The sequence below is a fragment of the Dipodomys merriami genome, unplaced genomic scaffold, assembly GCF_024711535.1.
Source record: "Dipodomys merriami isolate MVZ:Mamm:240054 unplaced genomic scaffold, mDipMer1.0.p SCAF_6, whole genome shotgun sequence".
Lineage (NCBI taxonomy): Eukaryota > Metazoa > Chordata > Mammalia > Rodentia > Heteromyidae > Dipodomys > Dipodomys merriami.
In genome coordinates, this window is record NW_027206179.1 from 42,910,688 (window position 1) to 42,921,537 (window position 10,850).

At 38.6% G+C, this 10,850-nt stretch overlaps 1 pseudogene; it reads left to right on the forward strand.

The window, feature by feature from the left end:
* The first annotated feature begins 8,319 nt into the window (after positions 1-8,319).
* LOC138813522 (geranylgeranyl pyrophosphate synthase-like) lies at positions 8,320-9,244 on the forward strand (annotated as a pseudogene).
* The last annotated feature ends 1,606 nt before the right edge of the window (positions 9,245-10,850 follow it).

Sequence of the window (10,850 nt, forward strand, 5' to 3'; positions counted from 1 at the left end):
CTGTGATTTGCCTGGGCCTCCCCTACTTTATCCACTTGAAAACATTAGCTAAAGATGAGAAGTTGTTACATGACATGACCCAATGTATTCTCCCACCTCAGAAAGTAGAAAAGCTACTGATAGAAAATGACTTTATATAAGTAACTCCCATTAAAGCACAGACAGCAGGAAATGTTTTTCCTTTTTCTTATAAGTTACATCTTTTAACATTATTTTACTAAAATAATGTCTTAGTAGCCAGGCACTAAGAGTTCATGCCTGTAATCCTAACTATTCAAGAGGTTGAAGGCCTGCCCTGGCAGAAAAGAACCTGTCAGAAACCCTTGTCTCCAATTAATCACTAAAAAATACTGCAAGTAGAGTTGTGGATTAAGTGGTAGAGCACCAGGTTTGAGCACAAAAGAAAGAAAAGAGACTTGGCACTGAGTTTAAGCCCTAGAACCGTCATAAAAAATAACAAATACATACTTACTAAAATTAATTTCTCCTTTGTGAGATAGCTTGAAATGTTCCATTGAGTTGATTATAAGGACCTGAAATTTTATGTGCAAATTGGGAGGCTGAGGGAACTAATTGTCCAAATTTTCTACTATCAATTATGATGTAAGCCTAATTTTATATTCTACAATCTTTGAAAATTTAACCAAAGAAGAATATTTCATGATACATTGAACTGGAGCTCCTGTCTATAAAGTGTTTGAATTCTTAGGTGTTAGTGCTCCTTCAGATAGTATTTGGACCAAACCATTTTGCCAACACTTTTAAACTTTTTAGAAACAATACACACACACACACACACACACACACACACACACACACACACACACACACACACACATGTATATACATCTCAAAAAAGAATGTCTAAAATGTGTGTCTTCCCTTGTGTGTAGATGCACATTTTTGTGTTTATTTGTATTTTTGTTCCAAGGGTTATCATTGCATTGAATTTTATAAAGTGAAACAAAACTTAAGCTACATATAAGAAAATTACAGATAATTCTGTAATTATTTTCACTGGCATTTTGTGGTTTTTGACCACACATGTGTCAGAGAAACTGCAGTGAACAAATGGACAGCAGTTTTTTCAGACCATTTTTTTTATTGTGAAAATACCGTACAGATAGGTTACAATTACATGGGCAAGGTAATGAGTACATTTCTTATCCAGCATTGTTGCCTCCTCCTTTGTTTCCCCTTCCCATCTCCATCTCCCCCCCCCCCAATTTCATATCGATCACAATCACTTGTTTGCTGAGTTTCTAAAATATTTGGAACTGAAAGGCCTTTGTTCTTGATGGTAATATTGACTATAATGTTGGTAATCAATTGCATAAGAAACTTGTGTTGCAAATACTTTGCAAGATTTCCTTAATGATCCAGAAATTGGTTCGTCCATTCATAAATTTGGGTCTGGATAGATCTGATCCTTGATTATCTTTTGATTTTTTTTAACAATGTTGGATGACGTATCTTACTAGTTTCATTTCCTGAAGAAAAGGTGCAGCTGCAATCTAGAATCCTGCAAGGGATGAGGGAAATCCAAGTGCCCATGCTTAGTGATAATAAACTATGCAAAAGGGAGAAATAGTGGAAATACATTTGACAAATAGCATACATTTCTTGAAGAAAACTAAAATAATTGAAATTTGATACAGGCAGAAGAAGATTCAGACAAACTGATGCCTTCTTTCAGGAAGAAATTAAATTTTCTTTCCTTGTTTCTGTACCCTTTAGGAACCTGAAATGTAAAAAGTAATGCAAATAAGTTTGAAGACAGGAAACAAGGCTCGAAATCTGAGATCCTGGGAGACAGTATTACTTTCCAATGTCAGTAGTACTTTCCAATGCAGATAATTTATTTCACTCTTTCAGCCCTTTCGATAAAAATAATTATATCCTTGCATATTTTTCTTGATAAAAAAAAAGACTAGGGAGACTAGAATTTGCTGAATTACTTTCATGAACATCACAGTTGTTGTGATTTGCTATATCTGTCTCTTCTAATTTGCTGAAAGTTTTAGTAAAGCATTTCAAATGAAATTTTAAAATCCTCTTGAGGGATTAATTAGCAAATTTGTCATCAGATTCACTTTGTAGTATCTGTTAATTTGAGTGAATAGTTTATTTTCTTTTTGTCACTAGACTACCACAAAATAAACTTCCTTAGTTAGCTCAGTTTACAAAATCCTGAACTCTATTAGACAGGTAACAGCATGATATTTCCCAGCAAGCTTTGAAATCATCTGATGCACAAAGTCAGCTTCAGTTAATATATATATATATATACATATATACATATGTATGAATATATTTATATGCAGTCACATCAGATTAAGAGTATTCTTTTCTAAAGTAGTAGTCTAGTGCATCTTTGTTTATATTTAATATTTCTAGTCAGGTTCTAATTGTTATTGTATATTTTAAAAGAATGGTCACTGTGATGGTTCATATTGATCATCTACTTGATTGGACTCAGAGATGCCTGAGAGAGACTAATAAAGCAAAATTATAGGTGCATCCATCAAAGTGTTTGCAAAGATGATGATTATCAGGGAAACACGAAGGAGGAAGTTCTATCTTCCTTAGTGTGGGAGGTTTATCCAATAGCTTAGAAAAAGAAAAATAGAGAAAAGAAAGAAAGAAAGAAAGAAAGAAAGAAAGAAAGAAAGAAAGAAAGAAAGAAAGAAAGAAAGAAAGAGAAAGAAAATGAAAAGCAGAAAAAGGAAGAGGAAATTAGCATCTGCATTCAAATCCATTTCTTCCTGAAAAGACTTGTACTTTTCAGCTGCCATTACCTCTGCACATCAGAGTCATGCTATTTCATGTTTTCAACAACAATTCACAAGATCCATAGTCCAGGGTGCTTCCCTTGGGTTCTTAAACTTACTGCTGCTTGAATTCTGAAGCCACAGGGTCCTCTCTCTGGTCTGCTGCAAGCCATTGTTGAACTATGTGCCTCTGGTCTTGTGAACTAATCTCGTTTGTGTGTGTGTGTGTGTGTGTGTGTGTGTGTGTGTGTGTGTGTGTAATCTTGTGTGTGTGTGTGTGTGTGTGTGTGTGTGTGTTGATTCTGCTCCCCAAGGGATCACTAACTTCTTCAATCAACCACATGAGAATTAGTAAAAGCTTTTATTCAGAGCTTTCTGTAGCAAAGAAATCAGCCTCCAGCAGTTGAATTTGTCAGAGTCACAGAAGTAGTCAGAGAATTGGAAAATATTTATAGTGAAAAGAAAATAAAAGCTTCAAGGTTTTGTAATTGATGGTTATGTCCTGAATACAGTCTTTGGAAAAACTGACTAAAAGCTAATTAGAAGTGATAGAAAATAGGTAAATCATAGGTAATTGGATTGAATATCATATTTTACTTTGTCTGATTGGCTCTGAGGTTAAAGAGATAGAATGTATTATAGTTAGAGCATTTTTTTTTGAGTTGGTCCTGGCCCTTGAACTCAGAACATAGACATTGCTTCTGGGCTTGAACTCAGGGCCTAGACACTGCCCCTGGGGTTTTTCATTGAAGGCTAGCACTTTATCACTTTCAACCATAGATCTATTTCCTGTTTTCTGATGATTAATTGGAGATAAGTGTTTTATGGACTTTCCTGTTGTCTTTGAACATTGGTCCTCAAATCTCAGCCTCCTGATTAGCTAAGATTACAGGTGTCCAGCTTACATTTCAATACTGTTATGTATTTAGCCCACTTAGCTTCTAGTTAAAGCCACAATATAAAAATATAACAATGTACATGATTGGGCTGGGAAGGTGGGTCAGTGGTAGAGTGCTTGCCTCACATGCTTGAGGCCCTGGGTATGATTCCTCAGCACCACATAAACAGAAAAATCCAGAAGTGGCACTGTGACTCAAGTGGTAGAGCACTAGCCTTTAGCTGAAGAGCTCAGGGACAGTGCCCAAGCCCAGAATTCAAGCCCCATGACTAACCAAAAAATAATATAAACTAAATGTAAAAAGAAAATTAAATGTGTCTTTTGTTTTACATTGTAGCCATGAAATGAAAATAAAGCTAGAAAATTACAGAGAAAATAGAGTTAACCCATGACTTCACCAAAATCATAACCATGCACAAAGCAGCTACAACCATTCATAAAATAGGCCTCAATAATACATCACTCCAACTCACACTCACCCACATACCAATTTTGTTATACTCACTCTGAACAAAAATTATTTCCAAATTTCTGTTGTAATTTTCTATTTATTTTATGGACTTTTTTTTAAACATTTTATTGTAAAGATGCTGTGTGTACAACCTCTCCATTTGTCTTTTAGAAAAACTTCCACATATGACCTGACTGAGTTCTTACCTGCTCTGTCCAGTAGGCACCATAATGTTAAATTAGGACCCATGGTTCATGCTTGTAAACCTAGCTACTCAGGAGGCTGAGATCTGAGGTTGGCAGTTGGAAGCCAGCCTGGGCAGAAAAGTTCCATGAGACTTTTATCACCAATTAACCACCAGAAAACAGGAAGTGGAGCTGTGACCCAAGTAGTAGATCACTAACGGTGACCACAAACAAGGTCATGGATAGTGCCCATACCCTCAGTTCAAGCCCCAGGACTAGCAAAAACAAATAAATAAAATGAATAAATATTAATTAATAAAAATAAAAGGAATTACTCATACACCATAGTTATAAACTTATGACCTATGGAGAGCCAGACAATCCATCGAGGCACAGACAGTGAAAGGTGAACAAAAGAAGTTTATTTATACTGTTTACTCCAGAAAGGAGTGTTGAGACTACCTTGTCCTGGGCTAGATACCCAGAACCAAGAGCAGCCTCGACCACCACACCTCCAAGCCTCGCACAGGCGGCACAGGCGGCCCTGACCCCCGACCTTTATGAGTTGGTCTGCAAACCACCAGTTAGTCAGTCTGCAAACCTCCGAACCTCAGACCTCCAAAGCTCAGACCTCCAAAGCTCCAAAGGGGAAGGTTCTCCCTCTCCTCCCTTCCTCCTCTCTGCAGCCTCTCCACTCCCTCAGGCTGCCCTGCTCTGCTCCGGGAGGCGCCTCGCCACGGGCCTCTCTAGAGGGAGGCCCCAATGACCTCCAGAGGAGGCCCCGAATGACCTCCAGAGGAGGCCCCCATGACCTCCCGAGACTTGCCCTGTCCTCCACAGCCTGCCCTGCTCCGGCAAGCTTTCCCCTCCTGCCGTCTCTCCTCCACTCCTACTCCTCCCCTTCTTCCCGGCTAATGCCATACTGATGGTTTTCTCCTAAGATCCTTCTAATGGTTTTTCCCTAAGGGGTTTTCCAACTGCCCTTCATGCTCCTCCCCCAAGCTGCCCTCTGTCCAATCACTTCGTGACAGCTCACCACGTGGGGCTCGATGTTCCACTCCTCCAGTAGCATGCCACGCCCCTTTCAGCTGCATTCCCCACTACTTCATCTGCATGCCCACACCCTTGGTCGGCATGGCACGCCCCGGGGGGGCGGTGACATCAGCTTCTCAAAGCCCTGCTCTATCTGGTGGTCTCATTGGTGGAGAGGTGAGGCTGGCCTCTTATGCCCCGCCCCTCCAGCAGGCCGAGCCACGGGGCCACACAGACTGTTGGGCCTGCTGATTATCGGGCCCCGTGGGTTATTACAGTAATACCCAGACATATGTCCATACTGTTTATGAAAACGGGGAATGTTTAAAGGAGAGATTTAATTAAACAGAAGATACCCGTCCTTCTTCCCCTTTGGGGTTTTGGGGCTTGAACTCAGGGCACTGTCCCTGAGCTCTTTTTCTGGGGCTAGTGCTCTGCCAGTTTAGGCCGCAGCGCCACTTCCTGACTCCTGTGGTTAATTGGAGATAAGAGTTTCACCTGGCTTCGAACTGCAATCCTCAGATCTCAGCTTCCTGAGATTAGAGCATGAACCACCAGCACCTAGCTCTTCTTCACCTTTTAATGGGTCAGAGAGGACATGTGAACTTGGGGTGGGTTTGGTTATAGAACAAAGAATGCATTTTTAAGGGCTGGTAAAACATAGCAGGAAGAAGACAAGATCATGAAGGCACTCACCTCGCCTTTTGACAAGATTATTGTGGAATGTCAATTGTTCAGAATCCTATGTCTTTACTCAGACACAAAGCAATTTCAAAATGCAGCAGTGTTCTGCTGGCATCAGGCCTTCTCCATACACATCATCCACGCATACTTCCTGCACCTAGTCATAATTCCCACCAGGTACTAGTATTCCCACAAGTTCATTGTCTATTCTAGGTCATGTACTCCCTATATATCACTATTCAGTGAAGAAGCAAGTCATAGGAACAATACACACACACACATAACATATTTGTATGTTGGTAGGTACACATATATATGTGATTATCCATATGTCTTTTCGTTTTGGTAAATTATCTTTTTTAAATAGAAATTGAGCAAGGCAAATGACAACTGATATGCCATTTTCCTATGATTTATGTATAAAAAAAGGAAAAGTCTGTAATTGAATTTGTCACACATTAGAAATAATCTAAAGCAAACATTTGTATTGGAAACTTTTTTTATTCTTTTTTTTAATTGTGAAAATACTGTACAGAGGGGCTACAATTATATGGGCAACATAATGAGTACATTTCTTATCATGCATTGTAGACTCCTCCTTTGTTTCCCCTTCCCATCCCATCATCCCCCTGCCCTCCCCTCCCAATTCTCCTCCCACCCTCCCCCAAAGTTGAAAAGTTCGTTTTCGACATATGACTTGTACATCTCATTGTTGCAATGGGAACACCTATATCCCTATTTAAACGATTTGTTTTTTCCCTTCCCCTCCCCAAATTATACCAACATCAAATACAGTGAAAGCAGGGTTATACCCTGGGGGAGGGACATACAAATCAACAAAGAAATAATCTTTAAAATATGCTAGAAACAATCGCATGAAAGAAAAAAAAACATTTGAATACATATCTTAGGGTTCATTTCCCTAACATCAACTTATTTGACCTTTTGTGCTTGACACAGACATATACTAGTTATTGCAAATAAGGGAAACCATGGGACCTATGTTTCTTTGAGCCTGGCTTACTTCACTTAATACAATTTTTTCCAAGTCTTTCCATTTCCTAACAAATGGGGCAATATCATTCTTTCTGATGGAGGCATAGAATTCATTGTGTATATACAACACATTTTCTTGATCCATTCATCTACTGAGGGGCATCTGGGTTGGTTCCATATCTTAGCTATGGTAAATAATGCTGCAATAAACATAGTCGTGCTGGTAGCTTTAGTGTGGTCTTGTTTGTGAACATGTGAGTAAATGCCCAAAAGTGGGATTGCTGGGTCATAGCGAAGCTCTATGTGGAGTCTTTTGAGGAACCACCATACTACTTTGTACTGGAAACTTTTTTGCAAACCTTTTCACCCATGAAGGGACTAAACAATACATTCAATATTTCAGAGAGGCTTTCCATTTCCTAACAAACAGTGCAATGTCATTCTTTCTGATGGACACATAGAATTCCATTTTGTATGTATACCGCATTTTCTTGCTCCATTCATCAACTGAGGGGCATCTGGGTTGGTTCCATATCTTATCTATGGTAAATAATGCTGCAATAAACATAGTTGTGCTGGTAGTATGGTCTTGTTTGTGATCATTTGGGTAAATGTCCAAAAGTGGGATCTTGAGGAACTTCCATACAGCTTTCCAAAGTGGCTGAACAAGTTTACACTCCCACCAACAATGCAGTAAATTTCCCTTCTGTCCACATCCCCTCCAGCATCTGTTGTTATTAGAGTTCTTGATTATAGTCATTTTAACTTAGGTGATGGGATTAAGTGCAGTAAGCCAGGCCCAAAGAGACATAGGTCCTATGGTTTCCCTTATTTGCAATTACTAGTAAATGTCAGATAAATTTATGTTAGGCAAAATGAACCCCAAGATAAGGACTCAAATGTTTTTTTTCTTTCTTGCGATTGTTTCTAACATATTTTAAGATGATTTCTTTTTCTTTTGTATGTGACTCCCCAACAGTACAACTCCTGTTTTCACTGTATGATGTTGGTATAATTTGTGGAGGGGAAGGGAAATAACAAATCCTTTAAATAGGGATACAGGTGGACCCATTTCAACAATGAGATGTACAAGACGTTATGTTGAAAACCGAACTTTACAACTTTGGTGGGGGGGGGGGGGGCGGGAGGATGGGAAGGGATAGGAAGGGAAAACAAAGGAGGAGGCAACAATGCTTGCTGAAAATTTACTCAGCCCCCGCCTCGGAGCTGTGCGGGCGGCCGGGTGAGCATGGAAGCCCGGGGTCTGATGCCGGCGAAGTCAGCTTTGAAACCTAAAAAACAATGGAGAAGACACAAGAAACAGCCTAGAGAAGTCTCCTAGAGCCCTATAAGTACTTGCTTCAATTACCAGGTAAACAAGTAAGAACCAAACTTTCACAGGCATTTTAATCATTGGCTGAAAGTCCCAGAAGACAAATTACAGGCTGGCTTTGAACTGGGATTTACAGATCTCCGACTATGATTACAGATTATCATTGAAGTTACAGAAATGTTACATAATGTCAGTTTACTCATTGACGATATCGAAGACAACTCCAAGCTCCGACGTGGCTTTCCAGTGGCACACAGCGTCTATGGAATTCCATCTGTCATCAATTCTGCCAATTATGTGTATTTCCTTGGCTTGGAGAAGGTTTTAACCCTGGATCACCCAGATGCAGTGAAGCTCCATGAGGGACAAGGCCTTGATATTTACTGGAGGGACACTTATACTTGTCCCACTAAAGATGAATATAAAGCTATGGTCCTGCGGAAGACAGGTGGACTGTTTGGATTAGCAGTAGGTCTCATGCAGTTGTTCTCCGACTATAAAGAAGATTTAAAGCCACTGCTTAATACACTTGGGCTCTTTTTCCAAATCAGAGATGATTATGCTAATCTATCATCCAAAGAATATAGCGAAAACAAGAGTTTCTGTGAGGACCTAACAGAGGGGAAGTTCCCCTTCCCTACCATTCTCGCTATTTGGTCCAGGCCTGACAGTACCCAGGTGCAGAACATCTTGTGCCACAGAACAGAAAACTTAGATATTAAAAAATATTGTGTGCATCATCTTGAGGATGTAGATTCTTTTTAATACACTCGGAATACTCTTAGAGAGCTTGAATCTAAAGCTTATAAACAAATTGAGGCATGTGGGGGAAACCCAGAGCTAGTGACTCTAGTAAAGTACTTGAGTATGATGTTCAGAGAAGAAACTGAATGATGTATGCACATCCTTGATTGAACATGAGTGCATCTTTACTTGACTGTGTATCTCTAGCCTATACTGGTTCATGAATTTGAACCAAGGTGTTTGTCTCCAAAAACTGAGTACATAGTGGTAATATGAATAAAACTATTTCAGTGTAGAAATCCCTACGTATATAAAGTGGAAATACCAGAAGAAATCACTTTTTATAGCTCCCCTTTGAATGTCAGAAGTGCTTGTGGCAGGACATTGTGGCCACAAAATTCAGTTGATTTTTGTCAATTAAAAAAAGACATTAGCTTCCATTTTTACCTGGATACTTCTAACTACTGTATGCACAGTTCCCGATTCATCTGTCCCACTTACAAATCAGTGTCTACTTAGACCCAATAACCACAAAACCTTTTTTCCCCTAAATGCTGCTATTAATATGTAGTGTCCTTCTGGAAACTCCCTTACTAAAAAGTCTAGAAAGAACAAAAAAATTACTCAGTAACTGTCCATGTAATTGTAACCCCTCTGTATGGAATTTTCACAATAAAAAATGTTTCAGAGAGTGTCAATTTATTCCAGTTATTTGTACTTCAATTGAATAAGAGTTTAACTACTATAGTTATTTTGCTAGCAGTTGATGGACAGGGAAAACGTAATGATCATGACTCTTACAGTATTTATTTAAAGTTTTGGGTTTTTTTTGTCACTAATCTTAATGCAAGGGTGGGCATAACCTGTAAAATACTTTAACTGATACACACAATTTATAAACTGGATATCTATTTTTTAAAAAGCTTAATTTTTAACATTGCTTTGCTATTTAGAAAAATTAACAGGCAAATTAATTCATCTATAGAAGTTTTAGACTGTGCAAACTACTTATAATTAATACAGAAATAGAGGGGAGTAAAAATCATGATGATCAACTTGTTAAGTTTCAAAATATGACCTTAGGTTTTAAACTCTATATGTAAATCCTTACAGGATCATATTCTTGGTTTTTCGCAAATAATCTTAGATAAATAGAAATTTGAGTGAGGTGAATGGTACCTAATATGTACAAATTATGTGTGTGTGTGTGTGTGTGTGTGTGTGTGTGTGCATGATCACGTGGAAACAAATATTTATAATTTTGGAACTCCTGAAACAGGGGAGAGAGAATCTTAGAGGGCAGGAAATACTGAAATACACCACATCTATGACTGAAAATACACAAAAGATATTCACTGAAAGCTGTGGAATATTAAAAAAATAAGGGATGGGGAAAGTGATAGCAAACAAAGGGGTCAATCTGATTTAATACCTTTACATGCATAAAAGCAATACTAAGGAGAAACACTTGATGAATTACAGGAATTTTTATACTGCTAAGGGTATATTAGTCACAGATGAGAGGGTAAAGGAGAGCAAATATGTGTGAAAAATGAAACAATGAATCTTGTGTACAAAGCGATAGGAGAATGGGGAGAAGTATAGAAATGAGTTTAATCAAGGTATATTGAAAAAAATAAATGTACGTTTGATCAAGGGGCTTGGCATGCATATATGAATGTCACAATAAAACTCCCTTGTGAAGTTAATAAGGCTAATAAAAATAATTGAAGAAGGGCCTATATCATCTATAATG